Source organism: Limulus polyphemus, unplaced genomic scaffold, assembly GCF_000517525.1.
Source record: "Limulus polyphemus unplaced genomic scaffold, Limulus_polyphemus-2.1.2 Scaffold297, whole genome shotgun sequence".
Classification (NCBI taxonomy): Eukaryota; Metazoa; Arthropoda; class Merostomata; order Xiphosura; family Limulidae; genus Limulus; species Limulus polyphemus.
Genome location: NW_013665907.1, coordinates 511,427 through 524,659, shown reverse-complemented (window position 1 = coordinate 524,659; position 13,233 = coordinate 511,427). Strand labels below are relative to the sequence as shown.

Sequence of the window (13,233 nt, the reverse complement as noted above, 5' to 3'; positions counted from 1 at the left end):
ATATTGGACTTGAAGAAGGGAGCAAGTTGCACGTGGGGAAAAAAACGCGCCTGATTTAAATGTCACACCTGAATGCTCACATCCTTTTACGTATTAGACACTGATATTATATCCACTATATCAGTGTTAATTCTATATACATACCTGAACTGATCAAAGGTGCCTAATTTAAATTATTTCGTGTAGTACGAACTGACATTGTACCAATTATATATAAGTTGATTCAATTTAACTACTTAGATTGATCTTAGCATAAGGCTTAAGTGATTTTGTGCTCAAGACACTGACCTTATACTGTTTGTATCGATGTTGTTTCAATAGAAGTGCCTGAACTGTTTTAGTATCAGGCTGAAATGATCTTATGTACTAGACACCGACGCTTACCAACTGTATCATTGCTGATTCTATATAACTACCAGAACTGCTCTAATTATCAGGTTTACTAGGAACTTATTTATTAGGAAACTGATTTTATATACTAGACACCGACGCTTACCAACTGTATCATTGCTGATTCTATATAACTACCAGAACTGCTCTGATTATCAGGTTTACTAGGAACTTATTTATTAGGAAACTGGTTTTATATACTAGACACTGACGTTCTGCCGACTGTATCTATGTTGATTCCTTAAAACCATCGAAAGTTATCTTAGGTGCAAGACATTATACCGACTATAACTAAGTTGATTCTATGTAAGTATCTTAGTACCACCCTTAAGTAAAATACATTGCCGTTATACAGATAAAATCTAAGTTCATTCTACATAACTACACGAAATGATTTTTTGTACCAGGCTTACGTGGGCTTTTGTGCTACAAACTGACTTTATAACGACTATGTCTGTGTTGATACTGTAGAGGTATCTGAATTGATCTTGGTATCAGGCTTAAGTGGTCGTATGTATTAGACACTGACATTATACCGAATGTATCTATGTTGAATTTATATACGTGCTTCAATCGTTCTAAGTATCTTATGTATTAGGCACTGATGCTTTATCAACTATACCTATGGTGATTCTATATACCTAACTGAATTAATATTAAGTATCCGACTTATATGGTTTATGTACGCCATTCCAACCATATACTTTAATATTTTCAGGCTTAAGTTACTTGATGCATTAGACACTGACGTTATACCGATTGTATCTATGTTGATTCTATATGAATACCTGAAATGATCTTAGTAGCAAGCTTAAGAAGTCTTAAATATACTAGACACTGATGTTATATCGATTTTATGTATATTAATTATATATATCTAACTACCTGAATTGATATTAGTATCAGGCTTAAGTAGTTTTATGTACAAGACACTAAAGTTAAGCCGACTGTGTCTGTGTTGATTGTATAAAAGTACCTGAATCCATATAAAGGACAAACTGAAATGATGTTAATACTACCTTTAAGTGGTGTTATGTACAAGCTACTGACGTTATATAGACTTTATCCATTTTGAGTCTATATAACAAATTGAAATGATGTTAGCACTACCTTTAAGTGGTGTTATGTACAAGCCACTGACATTATATAGACTTTATCTTTGTTGAGTCTACATAACAAACTGAAATGATGTTAGTAGTACTTTTAATATCTATGTTAATTCTATATAATTATATGGACTGATCTTAAGTGCCAAGTTTAAATGGTTTTATGCACTATCCACTTACGTTATTCCGACTATGTCTATGTTGATTTTATATAACGAACTGAAGTGATGTTAATACTACCTTTAAGTGGTATTATGTACAAGCTACTGACGTTATATAGACTTTATCCATGTTGAGTCTATATAACGAACTGAAATGATGTTAGTACTACCTTTAAGTGGTATTATGTACAAGCTACTGACGTTATATAGACTTTATCCATGTTGAGTCTATATAACGAACTGAAATGATGTTAGTACTACCTTTAAGTGGTGTTATGTACAAGATGTTGACGTTATATAGACTTTATCCATGTTGAGTCTATATAACTACCTAAATTGATTTCAGTATCAAGCTGAAGTGATTTGATATACTAGATGTTGACGTTATTCAAGCCATATATATGTTGATTCTATATAGCTACCTGAGTTGATCTAAGTACCAAGTTTAAATGGTCTTCGATACTAGATACTGACATTATTCCAATCATATATGTTGATTCTGTAGAAGTACCTGATTTGATATTATTATCAGATTTAAATGGTTTTATACATTGTACCAACTGTATATATTTTGAGATAAATAGATAATCGTCTATGTACAATTTATATATGCATATAAATTATATATATAGCAGTCAAGAATGTTTATACGGCTAACCTTTTCACCGCATATTTTGATATAGCAAACTTTTCTAGAAATGTTACAGTTTAGAAAAAAAATATTTTATACTATACGCTATCCTTGTCCAAATGATTGCATTAGATTTAATGCGTCAGAAAAGGGGTCGAGCGTGGCCTAGTGATTAGTGCGCTCGGACTATGAATCAAAGGTTCGTAGCTTGCTGCCCGTTGCCACAAGAACTCGACATGTTTTAAGGGTGCCGGTCAAATTCTACTTTATCGTCATCAAAAGCAATCAAAAAATTAATGACGCATGTTTTTAACTAGCTGTCTTTTTTCTAGACTATTAGTTTAAAATTAGGCACGGCTATTTGAGGAATGGTCTTTGTGTATTTTTGCGCGAAAATGCTGAAATATATAGAATTGTGAAAAGGCGTCAAAAAGAAAAATCAAATGGTCGTACGCGTACTAAATATTTTACTGATGAACTGAATACTTTTACCAATACTTTTTACTCTTGTTTGATATCTTGCATAAACTGAACTGACATAAGAGTCAGTAATATTAAACGTTAAATAAGTTGGTCTAGCATGTCAAAATTGAGCCGGAACATATACCAGAGAGTGAATAGTCAAACGCACAAGATGAGTTGAACTGTTATATTCAAAATACTTTTACATCTGGATCTGGTTATTATAAACAAATATATTGTCAACACGTAAGATAGACAGTTTTTATGCAAACAAATTAAATAAAGTTAATTAAACAAGACATCGATTTTTTTACTTGCACAATAATTTATTTGTAAAGTTTAAAAAATATAAGTTAAAAGAAACTTGAAAAACTCTACATGTTTCGGTAGAAATGATTCCACCATCTTCTGAACTTAAGTTCAGAAGAATAAATCACGAGGTACACATGAAGTTTCTCATAAACCTAATGTATGTGTATAATTAGCATGTTTTTACTTTATCCATGTTGATTCTATATAACGAACTGAAGTGATGTTAGTACTACCTTTAAGTGGTGTTATGTACAAGATGCTGACGTTATATAGACTTTATCCATGTTGAGTTTATATAACTACCTAAATTGATTTCAGTATCAAACTTAAGTGATTTTATATACTAGATATACATGTTGTAAATTGCGCCATTCTAAAAACATGCTAATTATACACGTACATTAGGTTTATAAGAAACTTCATGTGTACTTCGTGATTTATTCTCCTGAAGATGGTGGAATTATTTCCACCGAAACATATAGAGTTTTTCAAGTTTCTTTTAATTTATATTTTTTAAACTTTACAAATAAATTATTGTGCAAGTAAAAAACGTTTTATTAACTTTATTCGAATATACTGTGTTAACTTATTACATTTTAAATCTTATACACTGGATTTAATCATAAATATTAATTTATAGAGAATACATTTGACGCTATCTAACTGAACTATCAGTTACCTACGCTAGAGACTCCTGTCTTACATTTACACACACTGTATACCACATGTAGCAGATGATACCGATCTTATACACGAGGTTTATAATTTCTACCAGATATATCGCCATTAAAGTGACTGTGAAAAACTATTGGAATTATATGGTCATACATTATCATATAATGATTTTATAAATTCTATAAAAGTTTCGGTAAATGTTGTATTCGTTTTATATTTAAAATTGTGTAAGTAGAATTTTGTCGGTAGTATTATTATGTTCATAAAGCTTACAAATGTTCAGGTGATTCAGAACATATCATTATTTTGAAAGTAAACAGAAAAATGTAATAATTTGAGGCTATTAAGCTATAGAAACTTTATTTTTCTATAGGGTGGATTTTAATTAGAAAAGATATAAATCTTTACTTCAAGTGGGTTTCTCGACCTCATGAGAAAGGATGTAAGTTAAGACGTAACAAGCGAATGTCTTGACCTGCTGGGAACTGCAATATCTTAACAGCTCAGACAGGCCGATAAAACAGATTGCTATACCCAACGAAGTTTGGGATAGTTTCAGGTGTGACACATGACAGTTTGGTGTGGTTTTTAAATATACCAACACCGTTGCTCTCTAGTTTTTCATACTTACGTCACGTCAAAACTCCACTGGATGACAGTTTTTATCATCAACCTAACTGGGCTTACATTGCTCGAAACCTCAGTTTTTAGTTGGACATGGTACGACTTTGTTATTCACGCAAATTTATATCTCAGAAAAATGTATATTTTCTAAATGGAATAAAATACTAAATATAGGGAGTTTACTTCACGTAATGAATATTTATTTATTAGTTATAATTATCAATGAAAAATTCAATACTGTTGTTTCATCAATAACGACAAATTGTTTAACAAAGAAAACATCATTGGATTCCAGATGAATTAATAATTATCTGTATAAGAGGTTATCAACCCATGTTTATTAGTTGAACTTACTCGATTCATGATACTAAAGGTGAAAATATTGGAATAATGAATTCTTCAAAATATATTGACAAGCTGCAAAATATACTTAATGTTTATGGATTATTCACTTAATCAAGTAGTTTAACTTATCATCGAGTACCACAGAAATGTTTAGTGGTGGAAGAAATAGAAGCCAAATTGTTTCATTATCAAATATAATATCAGAAAAGTAGTTAACCGCAAGGGTGAATTGGTAAGCGAGTGTAAAAAAAAATATAATGTAACCACAGAATATGAGTTTTTGCTGCAACTTGTTTCTCTCAATGATGAAATGTCTACAAATAAATGAATATATATATATACAGTGGTGGAAAAAATTATTACATCACCCAATGTTTTCGCACTTCTCTTGTTCCTGTAATTTGTTACGAGATTGTGCGTTGTGGAAGTATCAAAACTAGTGTAAAACGGTTATGGACATTGTGTGGTGTAAGTAGACTAATAATTCAGTCATCCAAACACATATATGCATCTTTATTAAAACAAAACAACAGCCGTAACAAACGTATTATAGCAGATGATCAACAAATACTTGGCAAATACGAAAATTTTCTCTGAATAAGAAACCTAGATTTAAAGATAACGCTACAAAAAGTGGTCACAGAGTCTTTTTTCTTCTTTTATTATTTGGTTGTGCTCCCTCTGGCCTTGATAACTGTTTGATATCGGCGTGGCATAGAGCGCACGAATGACTGAATGTAGGAAGGGGTGGTGAATTCATGATGTCAAACGTGGATGAGGGCTTCTTGCAGTCCTAAGGGGCTTTTCAGTTTCTTCTTTTTCACTTCCAGCATTTTATGTTAGGACTGAGACCTGTGGCATGGTGCAGAGCCATCCTGGAATGTGAACTGGTTAACTCCACAAAAGTGACCCCGAATTGTTGACTTTAACCGGGACTCGATAATATCGATGTATTTGTCGGTATTGACAGTGCTTTTCATAAAATGCAGGCGTCCCACACCCTGTCCAAAGATACATCCCTATATCATCTGATTCTGTGGATACTTCATAGTTGCATTCAAGCATGCTGGATGAAACTATTCTCCACATCGACGTCTTACAATGTGCTTCCCATCACACCCATGCAGGTTTAACTTTGTTTCGCCTGAAAATATCACTTTTCTCTTTGGCTTAGTCGAGCCTCATCTTGTTGGTGAACAGGGGTTTCTTTCTTGACCATCTTGTTCAAGACCGGCTGAACACAGGCGAGACTAGACAGTGTATCCAGTAACAGTGACCCCTAAAGTTTCCCGCTATGCTCTTTTTAGATCTGTGGGCCATGATAACATCACACGCACATTATAGGAGATAGGTTTCTAAATGGACTCCCAGTAAGAATATCTATTTATAGCCAAAAAACCACTTATGCAATACCAAGACAGCGTATAAATCTGCCTATGTAATAATTAGACAGTACTGCATCGTCCATGAAGCACGTTTGCACCAATATGCATTAGAGCTTCAAAACAGATGATGATTCCTAAGAAGAGGGTGGATACAATAAAAATTTTCCCCACTGTATATGTTCTGATCACAGAACCGAAACTTATAGTATAACATGAAACCATGTAGTTCTATAAATCCAAGATCGATTATAATTTATTAATATACTCAAATGTTCAGCTATATAATAGTAGGTGTAACAGGTAAATTATTTGATGATTGCTAAATCACCAATCATATTCTTATTCAGCTAAAAACTATTCATACTTTGCAATTATTAATAACATTCTTGAAACTAAAAAGAAAAGTTATTTGTTTGCTGCTAAGATGTTGCCCCTATTAGTATTACTATGGACATTTAGAGTTTTGTTGAAGAGGTTGAGAGTGGTTGTGTCCAAGGTCTCTAAACACTTCGAGAATTGGCATCTACCCCTAATAATACTACAGTGCATGACCTGAGTTGTCTTTTTTCTTGTCTGAATGAATTTCATAAATTATATGTTTGTAAGCCTCAGGAATATGTCTCTATTGCTGATGCTAATAAGATCTTGTTCTAGTCATTTTCTTAGACCTTGAAACCACTTTTTACATTAAACAGAACGCGGCCTTTCTCACAAAATGATATTATATTATATTGCTCTCCAAGGATTTATTTTACGCTGTTTGAATAACATTATTTGTTAAACTAAATACACCCAAGTCGTTTAAGCTCCACTTAATTTAACATTGTTTGGAATACTTCTTAAGACAGGGTGATTTTACTGCTGATGTTTATATTTGGCGAAATAGGGCTAACTTCAGTATTATATGCTCTTCTCATCAAAGAAATCTAATCTAGCTGTACAAATGGGTTTCTGCTTTGCTCCACTCAAATTCAAGTTTATGGTATTCACCATTTGAAAAATAAGCTTAAGTTATGATTGTTTTGGAGAATTTCACACCGAAAGAAAAAATATTATGTGAATATCGCTATTTAGGAACAGCTCTGGACTTTGGGATTGTGCCATCGAAGAAAACATTAATATGAAAAGTACAGGAAATCCCGTACATTGAGCAGCGTTCATACACCCTGACCGAGTAAACTGCCGGAATGGAATGAAGTGTAGACAGAGGCTCACAAGAGTGAACGTTTTAGGAGACTGACAACGCCAATCACCTATTTCTACAGCGGCATCCCACGTGCAATAGCACGACACCTCTGAACACAACAAAGGAAGGAACGCGCAGAAAAGCACAGGATTATAAACCACGATCAACTTCTGAGAAGATGATACTTGAATAGCTAATTGATAAAAAGAAGCATTGGGTCTACCATGTAGGTTATTTTTTAGATTGTTAGCTGACATACATACATAAAGTGGAAAATGCAAACTCCAGTTTTGCTGTAAGTTTAACATAGTAACAAAACAATAAGCTTAAGTCTTACTTCTTCAAATCATTAAAAAGTAGTAATTTATTTAGAAAAAATAAAATATCAATTAGTATATCGCCACATCTGTTTAAATAAATTGATTATGGCTAAAGGGTCGCCAACTCTTACTCTCTATTGAATATACTTCTTTGAATACACGACGCATTTACCATTGAACAAATTACAATTATTTTTTGATCTCAGGATTGACGGTCTCTGAGGACTTTGGAAACATTTCCTACAAACCTGAATTAAATAGCAGAGAAGCTTAATTTTGATAAAATTGAGACAGTGAGTAAACTGTGCTACTGTGTGCGTCTATGGATTGAGTTTGGAAATCTCAAACTAAGAAATTTTAGAACAGATTAACGTTGAAATACAACCTACTTACGTAAAATTAAAACCGAGTTGGAAGGATGAAAATAGTATCATAACAGATGATTAGCTCATGTAAACAATGTTACCTGGAGTGCAGAGCATGTATCCAATCTTAGAAGCTTCTGGAAACATTTTTACAAACAGTTGCTTGAAAATCACTGAAACGGAAAAATAATAATACTTTTATTTGTAGTAAAATGAATAGTTAAGCCTTTTGAATATATTTTATGTAAGAAGGCTTACTGATAATAATAAAACTACTTACTTTTCTCTTTACATAAATATAAATCGTCCGACTGATGCCTATATTACCTCAAGGAAGGCTTATTTCCATATGCAAAAATGTTTTGATGTTAAATAATTCAGAGTTAAGTTCTATGACATACTATTCTGGTAGTTTACGAAGCTTGAAAATGTATACGAACATTTCAAAATACTTTCAAACATTTTCCACAATTTTATTATTCCAACTTATTGCATATTAACATTTAACACATTTTAAAACACGTTTTTTGATGTTTCCCAAATTTCTAGTATGAACAAAATACGGCTTTTTTTACAGTTTTGTAACTAAGATAACTAGTAGGATTTCATCAGTTTGACTAGAAAGTAATTTTACTAAGTTAATTTTTCTTTTTTAACTATAAACAAAAGTTGATTTCTAAAATTTTTATATCTCAGTAAGATATACCGTCATGTCAGACAGTTTCTAGCTTATGGATCTCATAACAATACCCAAACGTATACATTTTAGAAAAAAGTAATGAAATGTATTGTACCCGATTCCCTAACATTTGTTCATAAACTTCAGTTCGTACTACTTGTGATACTGTTCATACAAGTTAAGATTTGGTATCTAATACAGTATTAGGATCTATGTTTCAAAGGCTTAGAATCCTTTCTAACAGAACTTTTTATAAATCTACTGGTTAGCTTATGTTTATAAACTAATTTTTTTGTTTTGTTTGAAGTTAAGCACAAAACTACACAATGGAATATCTGTGCTCTGCCCACCACAGGTATCGAAACCCGGTTTCTAGCGTTGTAAGTCCGCAGACATACCGCTATGCTACTGGGGGACAATGAAAGTATTTGGCAATCCTTCATTATTATTAGCCTAAAACTGATGAGAATTGTTTGTGTGAGAGTTTTTTTTTTATAACAAAGCCACATCTGCTGTGTCCACAGGCGGGAATTAAACCACTGATTGTAGCGTTGTAAATCCGAAGACTTACCGCTGTCCCACTGGGGGACTATATTTTTTAAACTTATGTTTATAAACTATATTTTTTTAAATGTTTATAACATGACAGACAGCTATAAGTTACTTGTATTCTGAAAAACCAGAACTTTTGGTTTGAATTATTAAAAGTCGCTGCTTATAAAAATTAATAGTAACTATAAAAATTCCTGTAAAAATATGAAATTTCTGAAACTCCTTTTTTATTTTTGTAATTGCAATTCTGTGCCGTGTATAATCAAATTTTATAATATTTTATCAAATTTTCACTACAGTTATACGAACAGTGCCTGTTTCGTTTCTTTGTTATTTATTGACAAAATAATAAGTATTTTGGACTTGGTTTACCAAAAGTCATTGCGTAGGTGAGAGAAACAAGACAAGTAATTTCTTTCTTCACTAATAAATGTAGAGAAGAGACAATAAAAAAGGACACTGGTTTAAACTTTTTAGATTTTGTTGTGTTAATATGATCTGGATAATAACTTTCAACACTAAGTTTGCATGTATATGGCGATAAAACTTTCAATGTATCTCCAATGTTATGTCTTTTTTCTTTACTTCAATATTTTGAAGAAAAAAAAAACAAAATGTTCAGTTATATTTTGTATATTTGGTTTCAAACAAGTAACAGTAGATCACTCAGATATATGCTTAAAACACTAAATTCTTGTACATGCCTAAATAAGATTCGTTTGGACACATTTATCTAATTGCTGATAACAAACAATAAACGTTATTTCATAATCATGCAATTTTCGTAATGAGAGCCACTTTTACGTTTGTCTATCTAATCACAGTGTTTCGATTCATTGGTATCAACTGGTGCATAGCGACCTTCAATTTCTAATCTCTACTTTTAACATGTTGTTGAGTCAACCATTTAATGTTCTTACCCTATTTGTTGCTTGAAGTATCATCCAATGTATCATACGCTGTTCTTGATCACAAAACTTTTAGTCACAACATTATTTGATATTGCTTCACTTACGCTGTTATCGACCTCGTGTGTATGTCAGATGAACTAACGAAGATCTGACAAGGGAGTTTGCTTTTTTCTCTTGTTAGTTTGAAACTTCATCTAAATGACCGTGATATTCTGTAGACAGCTAAGTAGATACCGTACGGTAAGCTATGTACTTCTATATCTATAGCTCTTATTATCGACCTATACTCGTATAACACTACCAAACCTTCAAATCACTAAGTAAGAAAAAACTGTGCAGCTCATTATAACATGCCAATATTAAATTTATTGAGACAAAACATTGGATCATTTAAGCAATTCTATCAACATTGATGACTATTAAATTATTATTTTTTTGTATATAGGACCCATTTTGTTATATTATTATAATATGATTTATGAATGATACAGGAAATATTTATCTTGTCGCAGTTATTAATCTTTGAAATAACAAAGAATAATCCGTCATTAACACCCAGTTAGTGTTACTACAAACGAAAATTGTTACAACATAAGGATATTAGCTTTAAAATGGTTTAATTAAAGATAATTGGAATATTTTGGAATAATCTAGAGGAAACGTTTCTTTATCACTTCCCCATTGCACATTTTCTTAACAAGAATATCATTATATAGAGTTCATAAAAGGGCATAATACAGGTTGATGAGTATTACCTAACTAGGCTTTATTGTGTCCGAATTTTCGCGCAAAGCTACAGAAAAGGCTACAAATAAAAGTAGCTAGTCAACAGCACCCACCACCAAGGCTATTACTGTGTGACCGAATAGTGGGATTTGCTCTCACTCTTATAGCACACCTATGACCTGAAAGTGTAGAACGCATTTCTCCGATAACGGGCTGCGGAATTAGAACCCTCAGATTTACAGCACGAAAACGCTAACCTTTTCGCCACGCCCTGCCTATGCATATAAGAGCACCACGCCATTCTTATTATGTACACTTTGCCATTAATGACGCTTCTTAGCAACCTTTTCAACATCACTTTCTCAATGTGTTTAAAGTTGTAACACCTATGTAGTATTTATTTGTTATCGTAGCACTTAAACTAAATAAAACATAGAATGTTGACGAAGCACGATTTTCGACAAAATTATAGAATACGTGAAACAAATTTGAGCAAAACAAAATATAGCAATTGAAGCAACTACCACAAAATTTATATTTGTTCTCATACTAGCGGGTGTAAGTTAATAAGTATATGTTATTTTGATAATCAAACTAACTGATAATGACTGATAAGGGACAGCTTGATCCTTGACTGTGCATTTCAAATAGGAAGGAATAACCTTTTATTGTCAAACTAAAAAAAACGTTTATTGTTTTAAATATTGCTTTTGCCCAATACTCCGCCTAACAGCTTCTCCAGCCAGCGTACTGTCCTGTAAAACAAGTGAACTTCATTGCATCAGACACATGAAACAGTGTTCGTTCAGGTTTGTATTAATACCAAGTAAATCCATTTGAAAGTTAGCACTTTGGTGTATAAGACGAAGTATTGTTTCTTTTATGGCATAGAGTGTATTTTATGATATTCATTAGATAAAATCTTGAAGTATAGGAACTTTGTGTTGGTATATATAAAGTGAACAGTTGTATTGAAGTATAAAATCTTGAAGTATAGGAACTTTGTGTTGGTATATATAAAGTGAACAGTTGTATTGAAGTATAAAATCTTGAAGTATAGGAACTTTGTGTTGGTATATATAAAGTGAACAGTTGTATTGAAGTATAAAATCTTGAAGTATAGGAACTTTGTGTTGGTATATATAAAGTGAACAGTTGTATTGAAGTATAAAATCTTGAAGTATAGGAACTTTGTGTTGGTATATATAAAGTGAACAGTTATATTGCTTAGTTAATTATATCAAAACTTTGCATTTTTATTTTTGAATAGTTATATAAAGTTTCATATTTAGCCTACAGACTAGTTATAAAACTTCAGGTTTGTTTTGCTTGACCCATTATATTCAAACTTCATATTTATGTTACATGGATGTATAAACGCTTCCCACTTTTGTTAATTAATCAGTTGCATAAGAACTTCACATTTATATTACGTGCCACTTTTATATAAACTTTAAATTTGTATTACTTAGCTAGTTATATAAAATCGTCACTTTGTTGGTTTATGGCTAGTCCTATATAAACATCAGGTTTGTGTTACTTATATAGCTCTATAAAACTTCATGTTGGTGTTACATGGCTAATTATATAAAACCTAAAACCTGTTACTTGGCTAGTTATATAAAACTTGAAATCTGTGTTACTTGGATAGTTATATAATATCGTCACATCTTTGTTACTTGGCTAGTTATATATAAGCGTCAGGTTTATGTTACGTGGATAGTTATATAAGATCCTCACGCTTGTGTTACTTGGCTAGTTATATAAAACTTGATGTTTATATTATCTGCTTAGTTATATAAAACTTTTATGCTGCTTCTCTAGATGAATAAAAAGTTACGCTTGAGTTACTTGACTCGTTCTATATAAACGTCAAGGTTATGTTACATGGATAGTGATATAAGATTTAACGTTGGTGTTACATGGCTAGTTACATAAAACCTAAATTCTGTGTTACTTGGCTGGTTAAATAAGATCTTCATATCTGTTTACTTGCCTAGTTCTATACGATTTTCATATCTGTGTCACTTGGCTAGTTATAACAGGTATTCACATTTTTGTTACTTTACTAGTTATATAAAATTTCAAATCTGTGTTTCTTGGCTGTTTATATAAAACTTCACAAATGTGGTGTTATAAGCTCGTTTACTACTGGTATTAAAATGTATTTTATACATGAATATGTATTACAGAACTTAAATAAAGAACTTAACATTGTTGCTTTTCTATCTACACTGAGTGGTCACAAGTAAATAGACACCTAATTTTTCGCCATTTAACTGATTTATGCTAACTAATTTGTGTTCAAAGAGCACTATATAAATGAAAATGGTCCGCACACTAACTATCTTGTGCTACAACATGCCTAGAACTCAAGGTTCTCTCGAATTGTCAGATTTTGTC

The 13,233-nt window shown here is 31.9% G+C and overlaps 1 protein-coding gene across 4 annotated transcripts in view; it reads left to right on the top strand.

Moving 5' to 3' along the window:
- The window catches only part of LOC106457153 (vesicular acetylcholine transporter-like), a 316,981-nt gene that overhangs the window by 16,670 nt on the left and 287,078 nt on the right, over positions 1-13,233 (top strand). For 2 of the 4 annotated variants that reach the window (XM_022382970.1, XM_022382968.1), the window contains exon 1: positions 10,177-10,344. The exons of the other annotated variants lie outside the window; for them this stretch is intronic. The gene's annotated coding sequence lies outside the window, so the exon portion shown is untranslated. Of the gene's footprint in view, positions 1-10,176; positions 10,345-13,233 lie in introns of those variants that run through there. 4 annotated transcript variants of the gene reach the window in all.